This window comes from Ursus maritimus, unplaced genomic scaffold, assembly GCF_017311325.1.
Source record: "Ursus maritimus isolate PB19 unplaced genomic scaffold, ASM1731132v1 scaffold_35, whole genome shotgun sequence".
Taxonomy (NCBI): Eukaryota; Metazoa; Chordata; class Mammalia; order Carnivora; family Ursidae; genus Ursus; species Ursus maritimus.
In genome coordinates, this window is record NW_024426119.1 from 21,927,218 (window position 1) to 21,953,463 (window position 26,246).

At 40.1% G+C, this 26,246-nt stretch overlaps 1 protein-coding gene and 1 long non-coding RNA gene across 2 annotated transcripts in view; one reads left to right on the top strand and one right to left on the bottom strand.

Annotated features, from left to right (window-relative positions):
• TMOD3 (tropomodulin 3) overlaps positions 1 to 18,135 on the bottom strand; it is a 78,294-nt gene extending 60,159 nt beyond the window's left edge. Inside the window, exon 1 of the mRNA XM_008705973.2 lies at positions 17,926 to 18,135. The gene's annotated coding sequence lies outside the window, so the exon portion shown is untranslated. The remainder of the gene's footprint in view (positions 1 to 17,925) is intronic.
• LOC103676750 lies at positions 17,943 to 21,877 on the top strand. Its single transcript, XR_572201.2, has 3 exons — positions 17,943 to 18,081; positions 18,787 to 18,956; positions 21,637 to 21,877. It is a non-coding gene; the product is annotated as an uncharacterized LOC103676750 (long non-coding RNA).
• Positions 21,878 to 26,246: the final 4,369 nt, after the last annotated feature.

Consider the following 26,246-nt stretch of genomic DNA (forward strand, 5'->3'; position numbering starts at 1 on the left):
ATAAGGACAATCCTATCTTTAGACTGTCTGATGAATACTTCCGAGTCTTTCCCGAAGATACAACAAACTGTGACAAACTTAAGTACCAGACAGAATTCAATTATTACTCAAGGAGGAAAAACAACAAGAAAAATCCAGAAGGAATATCCGGATTCTTAGAGAGAAAATGCCTAGCACTTAGCTCCTAGCACTGGACCGGGCTTAAGAGCTCTGTGACTATGAGCAAGTCACTTCACCTCTCAGTTTGCTTGGGTAGATGAGGAATAACTAAATTATGGCCTCATTTCTGACAGTGGACTCATCCACGTACACAGTAGACACTGCAAATCAAACAGCCTTTTCCCCAGGGAGCACAGACTCCGCCTCAGTCCTTAAGCAGCCACTACCAACAGATGAGAAGTGGCAAAAGGATGAAGCCTATTCACTTCAGCCCTGGGCTCAAGGGCCTCGGGTTTCTTCCAGCTCTAACAGTCTATCATCTTAAGGAAACACTATTTAACTCAACCTTGGAAAAATATAGTAACTTGCCCTCATCACTGCCAAGTTGAACAATGTATAAGTAGGAAGGAAATATATGAAAGCTGAATCATGCTAGATAAGCACAGAAACAATAAAGTAAAATATTTCAGGAAAGGGACTTGAAAAACCAGAACAGATAGATTAAACAACGAGAAAAGTAAATAATGAAGTCAAACATGGGCCAATGTTGTGTAATAGAGGAAAAGAAGTTAAAGTGGAATGACCATATTAATAAATGCTTTCCTGAAAAGTCACCAAATAAAGCGAATCTCTATCGTTTCTTATTTTCCTGTAATAAAATAGAAATGGTTTATGAAAACATGTATTCCCAACACATCAGAAATTATAGGAATGAATGCAAAAAAAATTTTTAATCGCAAAATATAAATTTTATTAATACAGTAAAAATACTAAAGTAGCACATTCATTTCTGCCTTTTTTATTTCATTTTCTCTTTTTAAGTTTAAAAGTATCTAACTATTGTCTCTATTTTTATTAAATTTTAAAACCAAGACATTCAAGAGTAGGACAGTACTGGAAGATATTACCAAAGACTTAAGAGTAAGGAAAATAGGTTAGGAAAATAGATCTGGAATTTAGGAAAGAGACCTTGGGAAACAGGCTTCATAAAGGCTTCAGTTTCAGATGGTGATATTCTAAGGAATTTTAGAGACGTCACTCAACCCCATTATTCATCTGCATCCATTCCTCTAATGTGGTCCACTTCTCTCTTTTAGCACAAGAAACTTTAAGGGTTGGGGCAACTGGGTGGGTCAGTCGGTTAAGCGTCTGCCTTCGGCTCAGGTCATGGTCCTGGGATCCAGCCCAGTGCGATGTGTATCGGGTTTCCTGCTCAGTGAGGGGTCGGCTTCTCCCTCTACCCCTCCCCCTGCTTGTGCTCTCTCAAATAAATAAAATCTATAAAAAAAAAAAAAAATGAAAGAAAGAAAAGAGAAGAAAAGAAAGCAAGCTGTAAGGGTTAACAAATGACTCCTAAGATCCTTCCAGATCTAAGAGTCTATGATCACTCAACTTTTAAAAATAGGTGCCTTGGGAATCACTCTGGAAAGATTCACAAGAACCAAAGACAAACTGGAAAGCTAAGGACACAGGGAGAGTGTCTCTCTCTCTCTCTCTCTATATATATATATATATAATCTCCATCCAGTGGTCTCTTTTGAGTTATGTTTCATATGCATTTATTTTATTTTTAAAGAACAAACCTATCATTTGTCGCATCGTGATGCTGTATATGGAAAAAACAGTAACAAACATTGTCTTTGACTTTTGAAATATGCATGGTACATCCAGGAATAGCAAAAATACTATGGTGGAAGAGCAAAACAATAAAAAAGCATTAGCCATCACAGTCCTAGTAAAAGAATTTCAGAATGTTAATTAAGAAAAAACCTAACAATCTATGAGACCAATAGTAACACCATTTAAAGAGAGTTTTGGGGAAAAGGAAAAAACATCCTAAAGAAACAGCAAGAGAAATAACCAACTTTTCTGAAGTTCTGCTCAGGCCTTCAAAGCCTTGTGTTTTTGGACCCCTCCCCTTCTCAGGAACAATTCCAATACCTAATGAAATTTCTGGAGCCTTATAAAGAGAGGAAGTGAAAACAATGCTTTACCAAACCCTCTCCCCCAGGGACAAGCAAACTCCTAGCTTGACTCCAAGCTCTTGCTTTCCTGCTCTGATGATCTTGCTTACAGTCACCTACCTAACCATGCCTCCTGTAATAGGGCTTTTACATTTCATTCCTTTGCTTAGAATTTTTGATTTGTTAGGTGTTTGTATTTTGACAGTTTTTCAGGTGATTTTGATAAAATTCCACCTTCCTACTTTCACTCAGAATTACCAGGAATCCTCCCTCTGCTCTAACCTGGCTGGCTTCCTCAGGGTCTCACAAATAAGTTCACTGCACCACCCCTTTGCCTCATTTGTTTCCCACAGTGGTGTGTACTTCTCTTCAACAATCCTCCCTACCCCATCCTCAAATTTCACTTCTCCGTTCTATCCAAATTCTGCACACCCTTCAAACACTAGCTCAAGTCCACCCTCTCCAAAACCCTTCCTAGCTCTTCCAACCCTACCTGGTCTCTTTTCTACTCTGACGGTCAACAACGCTCAGGGTGCATCCACACCATTTAGCCCAGTACTTGCCACTGACGCAGGTGTCTGGTGCCCTGACTGGTATGAATGCATGCTCCTCCAGACCATGCCTCACTCCTACATGGTGAAGACATTTCATACACCTTCAAAGAAATAGCACACTTGTGACTTTTAGAGATACTACCTGTTTTACTCTAATTTCAGGAGACTGGGGACATACCAAGCTTTGCTACAGCAATTAAATTAACTTTCAGACTAATATGGAAAAGCAGTTATAATGTTTGAAAAGGCACACACCTACAATATGCATAATGTGTCCTGATGTCTCAAAGGGAAGACGGAGACTAGAGAACCACTCCAAGAGATTGTAGACCCTGGAGTCAGGGTATAATTCTCCTCAAGTGGAGAATATGAAGACAGAATGAGTTCCGTCAGTTAACAGGCAAAAAGGAGCCATTCTTCAAGAAAATGGCACTACCCCCACCCCAACGTTGACCCTGAGTCCCAAGAGAACCTCATTCTGAACAAGTTACTGTAATATTCAGAATGAATAACTGAAGCAATAACCAACAGATGCGGGACCTGTGAGTAAGCACATGGCAGCCAGGAGCAACAACCACACATCCCATCTAAGTGATCTGGGGAACAAAAAGGGAAAAGGGCAAGCTGACTATCATCTTCTAGACCAAAGAGAGCACCGAAGAGTTTCTGATAGGAAAAGTTATTTGGTATTACCGAACCATACACTTAAAATGGATGGATTTTATGGTATGTAAATTATGCCTCACTAACATTGTTTAAAACAGATTTGGTAACTTGAGCTGGAGTATCTGCAGGTGGTGAAGCATTCAACAGTCCAGTAAGGAAAGGGTATCACGGGTTTTTATTGGGGTTTTAAGACAGAAGGCAAAAAACCTCTGGTACAAAAACTGAAATTTTTCATGATACTAAGACAGAAGAGTTCCCCATAAATAATGAAAACTACAAAAATATAATCTCTGAAAAATACATATACACATACTATAAAAATCAAACCACATAAAACTACTGAAATAATGAGGACCAGACGGCTAATGGGAATAGTTTCTGGGAACAGAGAAATGGAAGGAAGTGGGGAGGAAAAGAAAAACTAATATTTAGGACTGATGATAGTAAAAAAAAAAAAAAAAAAAAAAAAAAAAAAGAACTGATAAAAAAAGGAAAGTCTAAAAAAAANAAAAAAAGCAGAACTGATGAAATAAGGGAAGTCTTAGAAATCATGGCTATTGGCCAGGAAGCTTGGCTGACTGCCCTCAGGGTCATAAGGTTTGCTGAGGCACGGGTTCTTTTAAAAGGGGCTGATGGACAGTTTTCTTGTAATAGCAAACAAGGGGAATCGAGAGAGCCACACAAAAGTAAAGGCAATTTAATGCAGGGAAGAAGAGGAGGTTGCTGCGATCACCCAAAACAAAAGTCCAGGATAATATTTCTCAAATTAACAATTACCATACAAACTGAAAAATAATATTTTTAAGTGCTAGAGTAAGACTGCCTTTATCTTACGTCTTAAAAACATACTTCTTTCATTTACCTGAGTTTCTCAAATTAACAAGGAAGCCATATGCCATATTCTGATATAATGGGGGGGGGAGAATCATCTTTTATCTGCATACCTATTCGATGCCAGGTACTTTACCATATACATCTCTTCATACTAATTCTGCAAAATATTACCATCCCCATTTCATAAATGAAGAAACTGAGGCTCAGACAATAAAGTGCCTGCCCAAGGATATATAACTTCTTTCTCAACAGTGGATGTGAGATTTGAACCTGACCTCAAAATCCATGCTTTTTGGTATATCCATGCTACACTATATCACATTGCCTCTATAAAATACTCACTTTCTACCATGGTTTTACTTTTATGTTACAGCACACCACACATTAACAGAAACAAATTACTGAAGTGACAGTAACTGGCAACAAGAAGCCACAGCTGGAGGCAAAAGAGAAGGACAAACTATAAAATAACTAAAACACAAAAGTGTGGAACAATTTAATGCAATTACCAACAGCCTATAAACGTCAACAACCTCAGAAGGCAAGTCAATAGCACAGAATAATACCCAACACACACAATGAATTCTAAATTCTGTGTCCTCCAAATCATCTTGGTTAAATTAAGTTTGAAGGATTCCATTTAAGATCAGTCATCAACAAATGGTGCTGGGAAAATTGGACAGCTACAAGCGAAAAAAATGACACTGGACTACTTTCTTTCACGTACACAAAATAAACTCAAAATGGATTAAAGACCTGAAACCATTAAAATCCTTGAAGAGAGCACAGGCAGTAATTTCTCTGACATCAGCTGCAGCAACACTTTTCTAGATATGTCTCCGGAGGCAAGGGAAACAAAAGCAAAAATAAACTATTGAGACATCAAAATAAAAAGTTTCTGCACAGCAAAGGAAACAATCAACAAAACTGAAAGGCAACCTACTGACTAGAAGAAGATATTTGCAAAAGATATATCCAATAAAGAGTTAGTACCCAAAATATATAAGGAACTGATACAACTCAACACCCCAAATTAACAAACAATCCAATTAAAAAATGGGCAGAAGAACATGAACAGACATTTCTCCAAAGAAGACATACAGATGGCCAACAGACACATGAAAAGATGCTCAACATCACTCATCACCAGGGAAATGCAAATTAAAACTACAATGAGATATCTCCTCACACCTGTCAGAACAGCTAAAATAAAAAAAAAACACAAGAAACAAGTGTTGTGAGGATGTGGAGAAAAAGGAACCATCCTGCACTGCTGGTGGGAATGCATGCAGCCACAGTGGAAACACTATGGAGGTTCCTCAAAAAGTTAAAAACAGAACTACCCTACAACTCAGCAATTGAACTACTAGGTATTTAGCCAAAGGATACAGAAATATTGATATGGAAGCAGTCCAAGTGTCCAGCAACAGATGAATGGATAAAAAAGATGTGGGGCGCCTGGGTGGCACAGTGGTTGGGCGCCTGCCTTCCGCTCAGGGCGTGATCCCGGCGTTCTGGGATCGAGCCCCACATCAGGCTCCTCCGCTATGAGCCTGCTTCTTCCTCTCCCACTCCCCCTGCTTGTGTTCCCTCTCTCGCTGGCTGTCTCTATCTCTGTCAAATAAATAAATAAAATCTTTTATTAAAAAAAAAAAAAGATGTGGTATACAATGGAATATTATTCAGCCATATAAAAGAATGAAATCTTGCCATTTGCAACAATTAAATCTCCCAGATGGGGGCTGTATTCTACCATGCTGGTGGGAACAGATGGTTTCCAGAGGGGTGGTGGGTAGGGGGTGGGGGGATGGTTGAAATGGATGATGGGAATTAAATAGTACACTTATCAGGATGAAAAAGAAGATCAGGAAAAACATAATACATTTTACAAAAAATTACATTTAAAGTAGATTTTAAAAAGATTTCAATCTTCCCACAAAGATTTCAATTTGTAACCTTGGACAAATTTTTGTCCCTCTGTTTTCTCATCTGTAAAACAAAAATAATAATAGTACCTATCTCATGGGGCTGATATATTAATTCATCAGATGAATTAATACAAATAAATCACTTAGAATAGTTCTTGACACACAGCAAGTGTTCACTAAATGTTAGCTAATAAAGTCATTATTATTCTCAAAGTTCATTTTTAAGGAATACTTCATTAGTTCATATTAGGTAAATGAGATATTACTATGCTGTGAACCATATAAGACAGTTAATTGCAGAGACTGGATAAGAGAGACGAAGGCTAAAATAAAGAATACACAAAAGTGAGAGATGTATCTATACAAAGAGAACAGAAGAGGGGTGCCAAGTCACCACCTTGCCTACATTTCTAACAAAATTTATCTCACCATATTATAATCAGTTGTGTAATATGTTTCCTCCATAAGCTGTGAGCACTTTAAAGGCAGCCACTTCTGCATTTTATATTTTATATAATTATTTCATATTATTATTTATATTATCATACCATCATAGTGCCTGCAACATAATAGACACTAAATAAGTGTATAATAAAATAAGTGGGGGATCAGCAAGCTTTGAGATCAATGATGGGAGTACCTGATTTAACCACATTCTAACAGGGCCAGGAGTCAGAGTCAATAAAGACCTATTATCACTTTTTATTCAATTGATTATCAACACTCTATTTCCCTTTTCTTTCTGAACTAAAAAATAAATTTCAAAAATGTTTAAAAAATAGTTAATTAAAAAAAGTAAAAAATAATTTGTTCTAAAATTAGAAATCATTCAAATGATGATAAAACAAATTTCAGTAATTCATATTAAATATTAAAAATAATGTTCTGGGGTCACCTGGGTGGCTCAGTAGGTTGAGCGTCTGCCTTTGGCTCAGGTCATGATCCCAGGGTCCTGGGATGGAGCCCCGTGTGGGCTCCTTGCTCTGCAGGGAGTCTGCTTCTCCCTCTGCCTGTCACTCCCCCTGCTTGTGCTCTCTCTCAAATTAATAAAAAATATTTTTAAAAAATAAAAAAATAAAATAAAAATATTGCTCTGATTAGTCTGTTATGTCCAAAGTTAATTCTAATGGCCAAAGGTCAGAGAATCATAGCAATAAACAGATACTAAATAAGAGACACACCTACTTTTTAGCTGTTAATCCGCTAGATGCAGTGCAGATACAAAAAAGCAAAGGCACATCACTTACCTCTGACCACAGGTACCAAAACAAGCATGTCTGGCGATGACCAACCCTAAACCCCTTGTCTGGGACCAACCTTACCCCAGGTCCTGTTTAGTATACAGCCCAAGCAACCATCATTGTCCCCTCCCTCACAGATATTTGGTGCAAGGGATATCCCTAGCCTAAGCAGGAGAGATAATCCAATTCTTCACCAAGAATATGGAAAGCTAGGAAACAAAACCTAAATTGAGAGATCACATGTGATTGGGTCTGGGGGCAGCATTACAGCAAGTTTAAGTTACATTTATACTGAAACTAAGGGGAAAGCAAAAGCCAAGAGAAAGCAGAGAAAACCAGTCCAAAAAGGAGAGGATGGAGCTGGGGCTAGGGTGAGGGAGAAAGGCACTTGCCTTGCGTGCAAGATTTAAGAGGGTGCCCCAATGTTCATAGCAGCATTGTCCACAATAGGTAAATCGTGGAAGGAGCCGAGATGCCCTTCAACAGTTGACTGGATTAAGAAGATGTGGTCCATATATACAATGGAATATTACTCAGCCATCAAAAAGAACAATTTCTCAACATTTGCTGCAACATGGACGGGACTGGAGGAGATAATGCTAAGCGAAATAAATAAAGCAGAGAAAGACAATTATCATATGGTTTCACTCATCTATGGAACATAAGAAGTAGGAAGATCGGTAAGAGAAGAAATGGAAGAAGGAAGGGGGGGTAAACAGAAGGGGGAATGAACCATGAGAGACTATGGACTCTGGGAAACAAACGGAGGGCTTCAGAGGGGAGGGGGGTGGGGGAATGGGATAGGCCGTTGATGGGTAGTAAGGAGGGCACGTATTGCATGGTGCACTGGGTGTTACACGCAAGTAATGAATCATGGAACTTTACATCAAAAACTAGGGATGTACTGTACGGAGACTAACATAATATAATAAAAAATATTATTAAAAAAAAAGATTTAAGAGGGTGCCAAAAAAAACCTCAGTAGTCAAGACAGGTAAATACTGTAATGCACGGTGTTCTTAAAAATCTAAATTAATGTCCTACAATGGAGCAGAGGGACCAAAGGAAGCTGAAGAGAGTCTTTGCAAGCTACAGGCAGAGGAGGGAGTACAGGGGCTTTCCAAGTGCCTGCTCTGGGTTCCAGCTGAGAACCCAGCTGTAAGGGAGCTCAGCTGTCTTAACAACAATCCACTACAACTCCCAGCCCTGTCCCCATACTTTCTGGAAGGCTAGCTTAAGTGGGTCGTATTCCGAGATACACTCTATTTGGAAAAATGAGACGTACATAAACTATTTTTTAAAAAATCAAAGCAATATAAAATTAACTGATAAAAGAATGGGACTGGTAAATAGTGCAACAAAAGTTCAGAGATCACTGTGGGTGGTCATGGAAGGACAGATATAGCTAGACAGGAGGAGAAGTATATACTAAGCAAAGAGATCAAAGTACATGCCAGGGGTGGGGAAGGAACAGGAATGGAGCCAGCAAAAGGAGAGGAAGAAAAGTAAAAGGGAAGGAGTGATCTTCACACACCCTGTATTCTGGCCTGAGTAGCACTGTTCCTTGCTTTTCCGCCTCCAACCCTCAGATCACACTGTTCGTTATACCTTTTCCCCTTTTCTCGTGTTCAAATCCTTTCACATCTTTCAGGGACAGTTCAAACAACATTTCTTTGAAGAGGCTTCCCTGGTATCCTACTCAAAAGGAGATACACGCCAGAACTAAGGTTTTGCCAGTGGGAAGAGACAAAAAGAAAAGAGGATATGGCAGGGGGGGAAGGCTAAGGGGCTGAATACAGTAACAAGAGCTACTCCCTGAAGAGCAAACTACACCCAGGAGTTCACCTGGGATGTAGTACCATGTCTTAGGAGAGCAGACAGATTGTTTGAATAGCCAAACTACGGAAAGAGCCCAGATGTCCATCAACAGTTGAAGGGATAAAGAAGATGTGGCAGGCATGTATATATTTTTACATATATACTCAGCCATCAAAACTCAATATATATATTTCTCAGCCATCAAAACTCTCTCTCTCTATATATATATATATATTTCTCAGCCATCAAAAAAACCATGAAATCTTACCATTTGCAATGACATGGATGGAACTAGAGGTTATTACGCTAAGCAAAATAAGTTAATCAGAGAAAGAAAATTATCATATGATTTCGCTCATGTGGAATTTAAGAAACAAAACAGAGGCTCATAGGGGAAGTGAGGGAAAAATAAAATAAGACGAAATCAGAGACAAACCATAAGAGACTTAACTATAGAGAACAAACAGGGTTGCTAGAGGGGCGGTGGGTGGGGGATGGAGTAAGAGGGTGGTGGGCATTAAGGAGGGCACTTGATGAAATGAGCACTAGGTGTTAAATGCAACTGATGAATCACTAAACTCTACTTCTGAAACTAATAATACACTATATGCTAAAAAAAAAAAAGAAAGATTGTTTGAAAAAGAGGAATAATAATGGGGACTCAAAGTAGCAAAGCGAAGGGAGGTGTAAAGGTGCTGATGACTAACAAGGCCTTGCAGAGGTGAAAATACGTGTTTGACTTTCAAATAATCACAGATTTATTGACGTCTGCCAATCTAAGCATTCTGCTCCACCCCCATTCCACCCCCACCTACTCCCACACTCCCACTATGCAGGGTATAACACTCCAGTGGCAATATTAAAGAGGAAACAAAGAAAGAGTTCTTTAAGAATACCAACTTGGGTTAATAATCACTCACCATGAACAAAAATAAATCTTGGGGTTATTTCAGATTTTGCCATACCTGCCCCAGCATAAGGGCTGCCTGAATAGATGCCCAACTTACAACGTATACATTTGAGGGGCCTCCTCTCTTTTCACCATATGCATATCAAAGAAATATTCCATAATGACTCTTCATCGAAAAGGTAACACCACGCCCAGGGAGCCAAAATATTTTGTTGGTTATAGTTTTCCATAGGGATATCCCTTACCTTATAATAATAATTAATAACCTCCTGCTCAAAGGGACTGCTATGCAATAGGCTCAGGAACTCCAAGATTCTACCTGTATGCCTATATGCATATTAAATATGTAAATGCCAGACTGTTGCTTCTGGTTAGAACTTAACTAAAAGCTCTAAGAACTGTCTTAAACACCCGGAGAATAAATAAATTCAACCTGCCATCACACTCTCATTCGCCCTTGTCCCGAGCCCTCATTTTCTCCCACTTGCCATGTTTTCATCCATTTTTCTCACACAGTTCAGGAACTGCATTTGCTTACGTGCACTTGGAGTGATATTAGTTGCTTAGATATGCTCTGACAGGAAGCTGTTTATTTGGAAAGGGTTATCTCTGTGTATCAGGTACCTTGGTTTGCAAGCTTGTCTTGGTGTGTTTGTGTTCTTTAGTGAGTAAGTGTAGGTGTTTGCGCATATGTACCTGAGGGAGTGTATATCTTTACAAGTCAAAAAGTGTGCACATCTGTGAAGGAAAGTTAATTGTCTGTAGTTCAATGATTCTCAAACTATTGAGAGTATAAGGGCAAAAGAAATCAGTCACAGAAGACTATATACTGTATGATTCCATTTTGATTAAATGTCCAGAATAGGCAACCCCATAGAGACAGAAAGCAGATTAATGGTTGTCTGGGGTGGGTGGGGGGGACGGGAGAGGCTGGGGAAAGCTGGCAGCAACTGCTAATGAGTAAGGGGTTTCTTTTTTGGCGTGATGAAAATGTTCTAAAATGGACTCAACTTTGAATATACTAAAATTCACTGACTGGTACTCTTTCAATGGGTGAATTGGATGGTGTCTGAATTTCAATAAAGCTGTTACATATTAAAGAGAGAAAATAAGGAAACCAGAGCTGTCCTGCATTTCCATAGAAACGTAACCTGTCTTTGAGAATATTAACTTTGCTTCTATTTTACTGAAGCTTTGGATTCAAGATTCCCCACTGATAAGTCCCCTAACTGGTCTTTTCTCCGTGTCCAGTTTTCTCTTTACTCATGAGGATGACACACATGTAGGACACAGCGTTTACTGATAATCGCTCAGTGTCTGAACAGAAAAGAACAGCTACGCCATGATTACACCCATATAAAAATATGTATATGGATGAACAAAGCCTGGAAGGAAATGAGGAAAAATTAAAACAGTTACACTGGAGTAATAGTTTGGTGTGGGAAACAAAGACAAAGGAAAAACTAAATTTCCTTACTACCTGAAGCCCATCGACAAGTCCCTGAGACAGGCAGAGTGACATTCCTCTAGAACTCAGCTGCCTGGGATGTTAATGCTTTGCTAGGGGCTAAAAGCATCTTAGCTGGACCCCCAGAATCCTGTAGGGTATGCAAGTTCCTTTGGAAACTTCCTTTATCTCTACCCCCCCAAGATATATGTTGGCAGTTATCCCCCCCGCCAAGCATATAACCCACTGATACACATCTGAAGGGTTTCATGACTAAGGTTTATTACACAGTAATAAATAACCTTTTCCTAACAATAGCGAGCCCCATCAAGGTCCTGGAAACCTTGCTTCCAAAATTCCTTAAGAGACTTCCCCATCTCTAGCCCCTTCCCAACCTGAAAGTATATAATGGGCCACTCCTCATGACCCCAGTGCAGCTCTTCCTGCCCACAAGTTCTGTCCCCATGCTTTAATAAAACTTGCACCAAAGACATCTCAACAATTCTTTCTTGGCCATCAGCTTCAAATCCCAACATCTTTCCTACCTCACAGTTGAGGTGACATTCTTTAAAAAATAATATTGTATTGTGTTATCAGTCAATAAAATCTGGGAGAAAAAATAACCAACCCGTCTTAGAACTTGTTCCAAGACAAATTCACGAATTGTGTGGCACAAAGGACAGGACTGGACTGACTGTAGTGTAATAGAAAGATGGAAACTAAAACACATGGATTATACAGATTTATATCTATTTTCACCAAATCAATAAACAAGAAAATACAGCTTGCTCTAATAGAGTCCTAGGTGATCTCTCTGGGCTTGAATCTTTCTCCCCAGTATCAGCCTGGCTTATGGGCAGGGTGCCAGTACTACTGAAACTGAGGTTGCCTCCATTACCTCAACCCACAGGAAAGCCATTTCAAATTCAAATTCATTACTGGCATTCCTGCATCAGAAAACATAAAGTAACCAGCTCTGGATCAATCTCAGGGTAGATGCAGTCTGGAAGAAATGCATAAAAGTTTGTTGTTTTTTCCTTTTGTTTTTAAAGATATAGGTCCATGCTTAAACTAAAAACAGAAGCACAATGAAAATAAAAAGTAGCTCTATTGATTTTCAATTAACATACCAAGTCCATCTAACGGAGAAAGGCAAAACTGTTTAACTATGTTGCTGGAACAACTACATATCTGTATGGAGGGAAAATGAACCTAACTCCTACCTCCCATCTTAACAGAAAAATTAATTTGAAATGGATCACAGACCTAAATGTAAAACCTAGAAAAAGAATGCTTTGGGGGAAAAAATAGAGAGTATCTTTGCAACCTTACGGATAGGCACAAAAAACACTAACCATAAAGTTAAAAACTGATAAAATGGGCTTTATAAAAATTAAAAATTTCTTCTCATCACAACATCAAGAATAGAAAAGCCACAGACTGGGTAAAAAATATTGTATATCTGAAAAGGACGTGTACTCACAATATATAAAGAACTCCTACAAACAACAATTAAACAATGAACCAGCCAGTGAAAAAATAACCAAAAACTTTAACAGATACTTTATAAGAGAAGCCAATTACTACAGAGTAAAGCTTTCAATATCCTTAATCGTCAAAAAAAACTACAAACTAAGGGACACCTGGGTGGCTCAGTCTGTTAAGCAGCTGCCTTTGGCTCAGGTAATGATCCCTGGGTCCTGGGATGGAGTCCTGCATAGGGAGGGCTCCTTGCTCCGTGGGGAGCCTGTTTCTCCCTCTCTCTGCCTGCCGCACCCCCTGCTTGTGCTTGCACGCTCTCTCTTTCTCTGACAAATAAAATCTTAAAAAAAAAAAAAATTAAAACCATAATGAGGTACCACTTTACAGCTTCTAATGTGGCTAAAATAAAAAAGACTGATAGCACTAAAATTCAGCAACATTAAAAATGTGAAGCAACTGGAACTCATATATAAACCATTTTGGAGAACTGTGCGGCAGTTTTTTAGTAGTTAAACATACATCTACCCTATGACTCAGTAATTCCACTCCTAGGTATTTATCAAGAAAAATGAAAACATCTATCCACAAGAGACTTGTAAAGGAAATGCTCATAACAACTTTATTTCTAATAACCCAATCTTGGAAAAAAACCAAACATCCATCAAAAATAAAACAGATAAAGAAATTAGGCTATATTCATACAATGGAATACTATTCCTCAATACAAATGTACCAACTGGGGTGCCTGGGTGGCTCAGTCCCTTAAGCAATCTAACTTTGACTCAGGTCATGATCTCAAGATCCTGGGATTGAGCCCCCGCCCCAACCTTCCTCTGAGCCCTGAGCCCCCTGCCAAGCCCTGCGCTGAGTCTGCTTGTCCCTTTCCCTCTGCCCCTCCCCTTGCTTATACTCTTTCTCTCAAATAAAATCTTTAAAAAAAAGTACCAACCACCAATATAACACAGATCAACCTCAAAAACACTGTATTACATGAAAGAAGCCAGACACACAAAAAAGCATATATTACTGTATGACTCCATTTATGTCAAGTCCAAGACTAAGCAAAACAAATCTATGGTGTCAGAAATACGAAGTACAAAGTGGTTGCCTCCAGTGGAGGACAGCGAGTGAGGAAATGACTAGAAAGGGGCATGAGGGAACTTTCTACGGTGATAAAAATGTTTTCTATCTTATTCCGGTAGAAGTTACAGTGTATAAAGTTGTTAGAACTCCTTGAACTGGTCACTTAACATACGTGCATTTTATTGAATGTTAATTATACCTCAATAAAAATACAAAGTAGCACTTTGCTTCAAGATATGTTAATCATTTTGTTTCAAATGAAATTCTAGAATATGACATAACAGACACCTACATTTTCAATTATTTGCCACTCTGAATAATTCACATTTCTGTTCCTTCATTACTGCAAATAACCTAATGGATTACAGACATAGATAGTAGAACGTGTTCATGTTTACTTTTTCATAAATAGCAAATTTAGTTTGATGCTTCACAATTTCAAAATGTACCTAAAGGACTGTTAGAAGTCCAGCAGACTCTTCTGTTTTCTATAGCATTTTCTTCTCAATATGATTTTATAGTTGTGATTTATAGTTCTGTGGGTCTGCTATAAAAATGAGTATAAGTGGGGGCACCTGGCTGGCTCAGTGGGTGGAGCATGACTTTTCATCTTGGGGTTGCAGGTTCAGGCCTCACATTGGGTGTAGAGATTACTTAAAAGAATAACATCTTTTTTTTAAAACAATGAGAATAAATAAGACATATAACTCAAATGTCTTCAAGGAAAGTCACTGACAGGAGAACAATAATGCTTTAGCCACTATGACAGCCTAGAAAATAATGCCCTCCTCAACTATTTTAATCAAGACAGAGCCCATACATATTTAAATTTAAGAACAATTGAAAAGCATGAATAGTTTGCCAGCTAGGATCTTTAAAAAAAAATAACATGCCTAAATAACAAGACTTATTACATTAGTAATACATATTAGTATATCAGACTGACACCTGAAAACCCACTGAGCCCTTTTCTCCGGTTTCACTAGGTCCTCTTTCGTCTTTCTCTTCTTCATCTTTTCCTCTCCCTCTTTTGGTCTCTCCCGGTATATTTTTATCCCCACTGCCTCTCACTCTCCCTATGATACTGCTAATTGATTTTCACATAGCCAGCTCACCCCAGGTTCCAAATAAATAAATTTACAAAACTGTACCGTATTCTATGTAGATTGGTCACATACTCAAAACAGTATAGAGAGTATAGCCTGGAGGGCGGGGGTGGGTGTTGGGGGGACAGTGATGACCAATGAGTGGGGAAAAAAAGATGATTCCACTGTTTCCCACCCCACAACTGTAAAAGATCGCTCCTGAATACCTACTGCAAGCTTTTATTCTCTACACATGGCTCTTATAGTAGTGCTCTGAGCTATAAACAAGTACATGGTGCCTAATATCGGAGAAAGTAAGCTCCCAAGCAAAAACCATGTTTTATACGTCTGTATTCACCATGAGCCTAAGATAGTGCCTTGTACAGGATGGGGCAAAACACATACTTGTTGAACTAGTGAATTACTGAATTAACGGGAATGAAAACAGTTGAAGGTGGAAGAAGATGACAGAAAAAAAAAATGAGAGGACAAAGCAAAGAGAAAGGAGGGAGGAGACAAAACGGAGAAAGAACAGAAAAAATTTGTGATGGCAATTATTTTATTAGAATGAACGGATCTTTATAAAAATTGAGAGTTGGGAAAAGCCATTGCTATGTATCTAATAGCACAGCAATCACACTGGTCATTATAAACACCTTCAAACATCTCTCATCCCTTGATACTTAAAGTAGGAAAGACTACAGCATTCCTATGTGACATGCAGATTCTAGGGACCTTCTTCAAACTTACAAGATCCTGAGTTAGTCTGAAAAGCACCACCCTACACCCTTCAAGTCCTTTCTGTTGTACTGAACCTGTGTTTTATTTAAATGGGCCAGTAGCTGAGACTTGAAAAATCTGATTAGAGTGAAACTGATCATTGTAATGGGATGTGACCTGCACGTATTTAACTTTATGTATTTAACTTCAGGTGAAGTTATTAACTGCAGAATAATCTGGCCTGGAGAGTAGACCACAAAACTTTAGAATTAGTCATAAAAAAAAATGATTAAAAGAAATTGAGCACTGGGACAGTAACATCCTCAGAAAATCATTTTTCTTCCTTCAGGCTTACCACAGGGCTTGGAATGACAAATGTGGCCAATGTTTCCTGAATGAATAAAATAAGTGAATATTAAAAATCAGAGATATTTAGGGCTAGAATAATCTGGGGTCATCTGGTCTAATAACCTCATTTTTAAAAAATTTTTTTCAAAAAGATTTGAGAGAGAGAGAGAGGGAGAGTATGAGCAGGGGGAGGGGCAGAGAGAGAAGCAGGCTCCCCGCGAGTAGGGAGCCCATGCGGGGGCTCGATCCCAGAACCCAGGGGCAATGACCTTAGCTGAAGGCAGATGCTTAACCGACTGAGTCACCCAGGTGTCCCTAGTAACAAACTCTGGGCACCCGGCTGGCTGAGTAGAGCGCACCATGCTTGATCTCCGGGTTGTGAATTCGAGCCCCAAGTGAGGTGCAGAGACTACTTAAAAAAATAAAGATGAGCAAACTAGAAATCCTCACCAGATGGAAAGTAAGCTGAAAGAGTCAGACTATACTGGGTCTCACATTTTAATTCTCTTTTTGTTTCTTTCCTAGAAATGAGTTAGGAAGGAGATTTTAAATATAATAACTTCGAACTCTGAAAGAAGCAATAGGGTAAAAGATGCCAAGGACTAGAAGGAAGAGAGTAGCAAAAGTAAATGAGGCTGGACAAAACTATTTTTCTAAGCCTAATATGTTTTTTGACAGACCAATTAATTAATCAACCTAATCTACCAAAAAATTAATCTGAAGCATTCTCAGAAAAAGAAACATGAGCTGCATGAAAATGTTACAAACCAAGGGAGACCGCACATAACTAACTTAAATCTCCACAGGCTTATTTCCTGTTCAAGTATGACCTCCTGGGATAAGTTTTACTGCAATGTTCATTACCAGACGACTTTTGGTTTTAAGAGAAGCCAAGGGCAAGTTGGAAATGCGATTCTTAACTAAACATAAAAAAAGGAAAAAGAAAAGAAAATCGGCTGTTTTCCATTTGTTTGTAATTAGATTGCAGGCTTGCAGAGGAAACACACCAACTTCATAAGCAAAAATACAACGACCCAGTCACGTCCTCAAAGCAAATCAACACAAACTTCACAGCTGGATACAGCTGTGCTGCACAGGAGCCAGGAATTTATTTTAAGGCAGAGGATATAGATCAAAACCGGCAAATCCAAGACAAACCAGATTTTAATCTCCCCCTCCCCTATCGCAAAAGGGTGTGACCTAAGGTGTTGGGTTTTTTTTCCCCTTTTCTTCTAACTTTCAACTAGCAGAAGCGTTTGAAGGAGTCTTGGTGAGAAAACCTTTTTAAGAGGATCGTCCCCCAACGACGCCTCGGTGGAGTGGAAGGGGCGGATAGGCACGGCGAGCTCGCCCAGCTTCTGCAGGCGCGGGCTTCGGCGGGAGGGGAAGGGGCCGGTCCCGAACTCGGGGAGGCCGGGCCCCCGAGTGATTCATCAGCAACCGGGGGTTCGCGCGCCTCCACCGCGGGCGACGCCCAGCGCGCCCCACGGCCCCCACCCGGGCCCGTCTGCCCTCCCCCAACCAACCCCCAATGTCTCCCCGCTCCCCGAGAGACACCGGTAGGTTAGGAGACCGGGGCCGGCAGCGGGAAAGCAGCAACCTCTCCCTCCTCAGCCACCATGGCCGGTGCGACTCCCTGCCTGCGCCCGCAGACGGACTTCCTGGAGAGCACCAGGCTCGGCTTACCTGACTAGGACCCGCTGAGGCCGCCGACCTTCTTCACAGACCCGCGGAGATGGCCTATCCCTCGGTTCCCAGCACCCGCCCGTCTGCCTGCGTCTGCCTCCTTGGGAGTTGCCCGATCCACTCGCCCGCGGCTGCCCCAACCCGACCGCTCTGTCGGTGCGGCTGGTTCCCCCTCCGCCACGGACGCGCGTGCGCACTCCCATGTCGCGGGGGCATCCTGGGAGTTGTAGTTCCAGTCGGAGGGCGGCACCATGGGCTTTGCAATCCGCAGGATGTTGAAAGCAGCTGCGGATAGTTAGCCTTACTCCAGCCGGGGTGATCTTTACTAGAGGAAATATCTACCCTCGACCCTTTGTGAGCTATAAACAGCAACTCGAGGCTCTTTGGTATAGATTTTCTCTTTACTTTGACTTTTACTAAAGAGGTACACAAGGCAGGGCTTGTACTGTACCCTTGCTTGCTAATGCAAGGACATAACATTGAGCCCTTAAACTCGTCGTGAAAAAGTGATAGAAAAGTAAACAAAGGCAAAGGCACAAAAGGGGCATAAATCAGGCAGATGTCATCTCAAGGGCGTAGTGACCTTAGTGATTTCCTTGGGCATTCAACCAGGGATGATGTCGCAGCGATAGCCCCTATATTCCCAGACAGTTTTGGCCCCAAACCATCTTCCCATTACAGCTTCAAGCTCCACACCAGGTGGTAAAGCTGAGTGAGTATGAGTGGGAGAAAAAACCAGAAGTGCTACTCAGAGGAGGGGACTGGGACAGATGGCTAGCCTGGACGGGAAGACAAGGAGAGTGGGAACACCTCAAAGGGCAATTCTACAGTGGCCTATGAGATTGTCTGCCTTTTCTGCAGGGCTCTGTGGAGAGTGAACCGTAATGGCCTTCCATTCATTGCCTTAGTCACTCATTGCTAATTTTTCTGGCCTGCTCTTCAAGACTACACCATTCCCAGGAGTCATGCTCAGCTTTGATACACCTTCTTTGAAGAATGCAACCAGGAAGAGGACGAAATGCCTGCTTGAGGTACATTCCAGCTACTCCTAGTGTGGAAACCAACTAATGGTTAAACCTCTCCTGTCATTTACATCTTCCCTTCAGAGCAGGAAGCACCCTAGGTAAAGTAAACACCCTGGAATTTCATGCAACTAGTACCCATTAATCCCTGAAATGAAAATCACTGATGATTTGGAGTTTTTAAGGAAAAAACCCTTCTAGGTTGCAAGTACTCTTAGGAGACCATCAACATTAAATCTAGTAGCCACTGCATCTAATTTTCTATAGCATTTTAGTGTTTACCGATTTCCAGTATTCTTGGAGATAGCAGCTTTCTGAGAGCAACTTCCTACAGAATTCAGGTTCAACTAATATTGAGTACTTAACCCACACCACACACTGTACCAGCACTTCATTTATAATATTTCATCCAATCCTCAAAATAACCCTACAAAGAATATATTCATATCTTCCATTTCTACAGATGAGGAAACTAAGACCCAGAAAATTTAAGTGATTTGCGCAAGGTCACACAACCATAATTGGAGATCCAGAAATTAAAGCACGGGTATCCTGATTCAATAGCATGCTTTCCACTGTTGATCAGACTGATGGGTCTCTTAAATCTCATCAAATTCTTAAAAGTAAGACAATCTGTGACCGTGTCCACTGTACATGAAAAAAATTCTCTAACACAGTCCAGAGACATTGTACTCTGACTGGATGAGAGATTCATTTGATCTGGATTCCTTTGATAGGAATCTATATGTCATTATTAATTAATATACAGGTATTTTGGCTTACCAGCAAGTGTCTTATAAATTCCTGTGACACCTGTGGGGCATCACTTCTGGAAAAACTGACAAAATGGAGTTCCTGAACAAGCAAAGCAGAGGACCACAGCCATCCAGGTTTCGTTTATTGTTTTAGGACTAAAGGACTTTTAATTCAGTGTCTGATAGTCTATGACAGGCTTCCTCCCTGATCTTCCAATATGGGGTGTTAAGAATACCTTCAATGTATTCTCTCTCTCTCTCTTTTTTTTTTTTTTAGAGAGAGAGAATGTGTGTGCTTGAGGGGGTGGGTGCAGAGGGGGAGAGAGAGAGAATCTCAAGCAGGCTCCATGCTGAGCTGAGCGTGGAGCACGACAGCTCGAACTCATATCCCTGAGATCATGACTTGAACTGAAATCAAGAGTTGGACACTTAACCAACTGAGCCACCCAGGTGCCCTTGTATTTTCTCTTTTAACTAAGCTGTTTATTTTAAATTTCTTCTAACAAATGTCTAAATCTTTTTTTAGTTGCTTTTTCTAAAATAATGTGATTTGGTGCTGGGTTTTTCCCCCTTTCCTCAGACAAATATTAATGTATTATAACCACGAGTCTTGCAGACATGAATCTCCGAAACCCATGTGATTTAAATATTACACACGGTGGGGGGGGCGGGGAACACCTGGGTGGCACAGTCAGTTAAATGGCTGACTCTTAGTTTTGGCTCAGGTCTTGATCTCAGGGTCGTGAGATCCTGAGTGGCGCTCCACGCTGACCACAGAGTCTGCTAAAGTTTCTCTCTCTCCCTCTCCCTCTGCCCCTCCCCGCCTCATGCTCTCTAAAATAAATAAATCTTTCAAAAATAAATAAAAAATACTACACATGGGACCAGAAGTGTTAATAATATCCTAATATTGAGTAAAACTGTAAAAAATAGAACCTTCCTAACTGCTTCCACTTCTGCTATGATTTATTTTCTATACTAGCAGTTTCTGATTTAAAAACAAATGAGATCATGTCACCTTCCTGCTCTAAATCACTCATGGCCTCCCAACACATGTCAAATAAAACCCCAAGTTTCCACCCCTACACGTTCTTGTGTGACTTTTTAATATCCTACCACACTCACTCTTCTCCAGTACACTGGTTTCCTTGAGGTTTCTCCATACTGCCCAGTATATTCCCACTTCAAGATCTTTGCACTACACAGGAGAATGGTTTTCCTCCCAAATAGTCATGGCTCATGTCATCATTTTAATGAAGGTTCTGCTCAAGTGTCACCTCCTCCGGTCACCTTACCTTGCCTTTCTCCCCTTTCCTTACTGTCTTCGTAGCACTTGTCACTACCTAATATCATCTTGCTTGTATACTCAGTGTAAGCTCACGGAGGACTTTGTGTTGTCTACCCCTCTATCCTTAGCATCTGCAACAGTGCCTGACACTGGCTGGAGATTCAGTAAATATTTGTAAATATATGAATATTGAATCCTTCCCTCCCCTTCCTCTTCTCGATTTAGGACACAGAACAAGAGGTTTGCCTGTAAATGCCAGCCAGCGACCTTATGCAGATATAAACACCAGCTGTGAGAGGGCTGGCTCCACAGGACAAGACACAGTGAAGCTCAGCCTGAAATGGAGAAAGAGCTCTCTTTTAAAAAGAATATGTTTTATGGGTTGCCATTATTGGCGTCCAATTAGCAAAATACATTCTTAAAGAGAAAAAAAGGAAAAACCTAAAAATTAGATTGATATAAATAAGTGAAAAGATAAATCCACTGAAGGCCTGTGGAAGATTGAGATACTTTCCCCAAATATTTGCTGTCCTCTACAGGACAGAACAGCCCTACCCACTGCCATGTGACTTACAGTGCCTTCCTGTAGACCTTTTCAGGCTCAGCTATGATCTGGTAATGTGTTTTTCCTTCTTTCTTCACACAGATGCTGTCATACTGTGATCTCAGTGTTTATAAACATGGACCTCATTTGGGCCAATGAGATGTGAGTGGAAGGGGCAACAGGACAGCTCAGAGTGGAAGCTTTAAGGGTCCTTGGTGTTTCTGGGGCGCCTGGGTGGCTCAGTCGGTGAAGCATCTGCCTTCAGCTCAGGTCATGATCTCAGGGTCCTGGGATCGAGCCCCGCATCGGGTTCCCTGCTTGGTGGGGAGCCTGCTTCTCCCTCTCACTCTCTCTCTGTGATCTCTCTCTATCAAATAAATAAAATCTTAAAAAAAAAAAGTCATTGGTGTTTCCCACTAGGGTGCTTCCTCTCTCTCTCCAGGAGGAGTATGACACATCCCAAATGGAGGCTGGCCCATCTGCCTGGGTCGTAAAATGAGAAGTCACATGGGTCAGTACGTCAGGTAGACACAGGTGCCGACATGTAATCCCACCTTGAATAATGGAAAACAGCACGTTCAGGATACTGCCTAGAACAAATCTGAGACTGTTAAGTAAAATATTTGAATAAGGGACAGAGTAGGGTTCCGACGAGTTTTCGGGGTTTGGTTAGAGTGAATGTGATTGATAAAATGACTCTTAACTCTACTTAATACTGTAAGCCCTAATTACTGTTATCTTTAAACTTCCAGCCAGAGTAACTCATAAAGCATGTCACACTGATTTGCATATGCAAATCAACACCAGCAGCGTGAGGGGTTCCTTCAGCAAATAACGTCCTTGATAATAAGTACATAAATATTATACATACTTAATATGTACATCTGTACATATAAATATACATATTTATGTGCATACAAACCAGTGTACTGGAGAAGATAAAAGTACATAAATATTATGTACTTTTTTAAACATGTATTTTATGGGAGAGCTAAGAAAACTTAAGCTGAAGACGTAAACTTGAAACTAAAAGGTAAGGATTTCATTCCGGGAGCTTGGAGTTGGTTAAAGTGGGAGGTAGGAATCAGAGAAGACAAACACCATACAATTTTACAGAAAGGATTCAAGCAAACTCTTTTTTTTTTTTCCAAGCAAACTCTTTTTTTTTTTTTAAGATTTTATTTATTTATTCGACAGAGATAGAGACAGCCAGCGAGAGAGGGAACACAAGCAGGGGGAGTGGGAGAGGAAGAAGCAGGCTCATAGTGGAAGAGCCTGATGTGGGGCTCGATCCCATAACGCCGGGATCATGCCCTGAGCCGAAGACAGACGCTTAACCGCTGTGCCACCCAGGCGCCCCTCCAAGCAAATTGTTAAGCTTGAAATGTTCTTACCTATCACCCACCTCTGTCGGAAACCTCATGTTTCATTGTCCATCTCAAATGCCTCTTTTCTCACTCAAACTTCCCTAACGTCATCAGCTGGAATTAATTTTGCTGTTCCTCCTATTTTCATATCCTATGAGGTCCTCACTGGAGATGCGCTGAATATACACCTCAGCCAAATGGGCTGAGAACGAAAATTTTCGTTGAAGCCAAGGTTGCTGACAAATATCACTACCAAAGAATAAACTTCTAGAATACACAAATAAACCTTCAATTTTACGGCAAAAGTTAATTATTTTAACATTATTATGTAAAATATTAGTGCTAAAATTGTAAAGTTTAACATTGTAGTATAGGAACAATAATTTCCCAGCACTGTCAGCTGGTAAGACTCTTCTACAGACACAGAGTCAAATTCGGGTGATGTACGGGGATGAACAAGATCCATGTCCTAAATGGAATTAGGTAAGAATTAAACTGTGGTTTTAAATTATAAACACTGGTTATACCAAACACTTCCACAAAGAACAGAGTTATAATGTGATGTAACCTCTATTTATGCTTCCTCATATTGTTTAAATTTTTATAAACATTTGTTGACTAAAAAAAAATTTATTGTCCTTCCTAAGTTATCTAGCTAATGCATTCTCTATATTTGTAGTTACTATCAAGTTATTTATCTACTTGAAAGTTAATGATTTTTATTTTGAATTGATTTTTAAATTCGTTTTGAACATAAACCTTTCACAATCAGCAATTATTATAGCATTTTACTTACCAGTAATTAGTACACATTTATACCTATGTAGAATTTTAACAAATAAATAATATAGAGATTTTTCACTCATTGTATCTAGAACACCTGCCTGTATCTGAAAATGAATATTCATATAATAAAAGCCAATCCAAATTACATACTTTGTTCTTATCAGTGATACTATTGACTGATTAGCTATAAGAATAACCTTTATAGGGGCGCCTGGGTGGCTCAGTTGGTCAGGCATCTGCCTTCAGCTCAGGTCATGATCCCAGAGTCCAGGGATCAAGTCCTGCATCAGGCTCCCTGTTCGGCGGGAGTCTGCTTCTCCCTCTGCCCCTCCCCCCACTTGTGTGTGTCTCTAATAAATAAATAAAATCTTTAAAAAAATAATAACCTGTATAAACACATAAATACTTACCATGCTAAAGTCAAAGGATGATGAAAATAATATTGAAGCACACATTCCAAAAGCTGAGGCCCAAAGCCCAGGACAAATAGATTTCTTTTAAAGATTATTTATTTATTTGAGAGAGAGAGAGAGAGAAAGAAATAGAGAGCATGAGCAGGGGGAGGGGTAGAGGGATTCACAAAAGCAGACTCCCTGCTGAGCAGGGAGCCGGATGAGGGACTCAATCCCAGGACCCTGGGATTATGACCTGAGCCAAAGGCAGATGCTTAACGGACTGAGCCACCCAGGTGCCGAAATAGAAGATTTTTGGCCAAATCTCAAGATTCTTTGTCTAATGTGATTTAAGATAGAGTTAGCTTTTGGGCAGGACATTCTACTTCTTATTCACAGGTAAGCTTTTAGCCAAGCCCAAAGTCTCTATCCACAGAGATGGCAGTTAAGTCATATTTTTCCCATTTTATCTTTTGTAGTTTATTTTTTGGGATTAAAAATTGACAACTATACTGTTACTTGTATTAAATTTTACCTGATTAGATACAGGCTTCGACTTTGGCCTGTCCAGATTTTCTGAATGTCTCAGAGAATTCCTCATCCCTCCCAGTGCCCATCAGTTGAAGATTCGGTTGGTATTCTATCAGTATACCTCCAAATTACCCATAAGCTGCTGATCCAAATATGTCAAGGGAAGAGTCGTGTGGTGGCTATTAAGCCCTTCTGGTTGAAATTCTTCCATTCATCAGCATTTACTTATGATCAAGAGTCAAAAAAGATTGTTTAAACCAGTCATTTAACTATTTAGTTTCATCATTACGAAACCCACATTTCTCGAGGATGTTGCAAGACTCTGTCAAATGTCCTGCTGAAAAATACAGTGTGTTCTTTTCCCTGGACTCTCATGATTTTCTATTTTCTCTAAATGAATCTGTGCTGCATCTTAGAGACCCCTGCCTCCCCTCTAAGTGCCTAAAAACCACTAAAGCAGATAAAAAGTTTTCTAAAATTTTGCTCAGGATTGGTAAATGGAGTGGTCTACAATTTGGAGAACCCCTCCCCCAACACACACACATACCTTTTGAGTCATGAAGCTGCCTGATTTTCCTATTTCATCTCCTTAGGTTGGTTGGGCCCCCCACACAGCCCAATCTCATTCAAGCACACATACATCTAATTCCTCCTACTGAGGTCCTGTGACATGTGGGACACTTGCTAGAGGCTGTGGACATCTGATCATGTTCCCTGGCTGGTGAGCCACAAGAGGAAGGCTGAATAATCAAACCGAGAGAGGGAGGTCCATCACAGAGTAAAGTCCGGCACAAGACAGTCCCAAAAGTAAAGCAGTTGCTTCTGGAGCCAGACTGCCAAATGCAAAGGAGGGTACCCCGAAAGCAGAGCAGGTACAAACAAGTTAAAACATCAAGGAAGTCATAAGAAGCAGAACTAAATGAGAGGGCATGTCAGGAGTAACTCCTGAGTCAGCTCTGTCTTGTTTATATTCAATTATTGGAGTGATGAGGGAGGGCTTGTTTGCCAGAAGGAATGGACAGTAGAAACACAAAAATCAGTAAGATACGGTCCTGCTTAAATTCCTACATTGTCAACATAAAACGGACAACTTTATTGGCTTTCATATCCATGGATATTTAAGTTACAGTTTAGGATAGTAATACCTAAGTGCCTGCTACGTGTCAAGCACTGTTCTAAGTGTTTTACACATTAATCCTCATAATAGTACCATTGTCACTACTGTCAAGTATGATTATGATTCCTATTATACAGGTGAAGAAACAGAGGCTAGGAAATCTACGGAAAGTTATACAGCTGACAAATGAGATTTGAACTAGGCAAGTCAGACTTCAAAATGCATATCTGTGGCTTTATTCAGTACAGCCCCATAGCCTGAAGGAATCCTTTAAACAAAATAATTACTATACTTCCTTGTGCACAAGAAGGTATGGAACAGAAAATACAGAAATTAGACATGGGCCCTCTGTGCTTCTTGGACCTTTCCATCAGTCTAAGTGACAAAGAGGGCAGAGTTCAGCAGGAGGGCAGGAAAAATAGGTTTTCTTGTTTTTCCAGGGCATATCTTTACAATATAACTTTGTTATTTTTAGTGTTCTGTGTTATCAATCCCGCATAGCTTTAAAAAAAAAAAAAA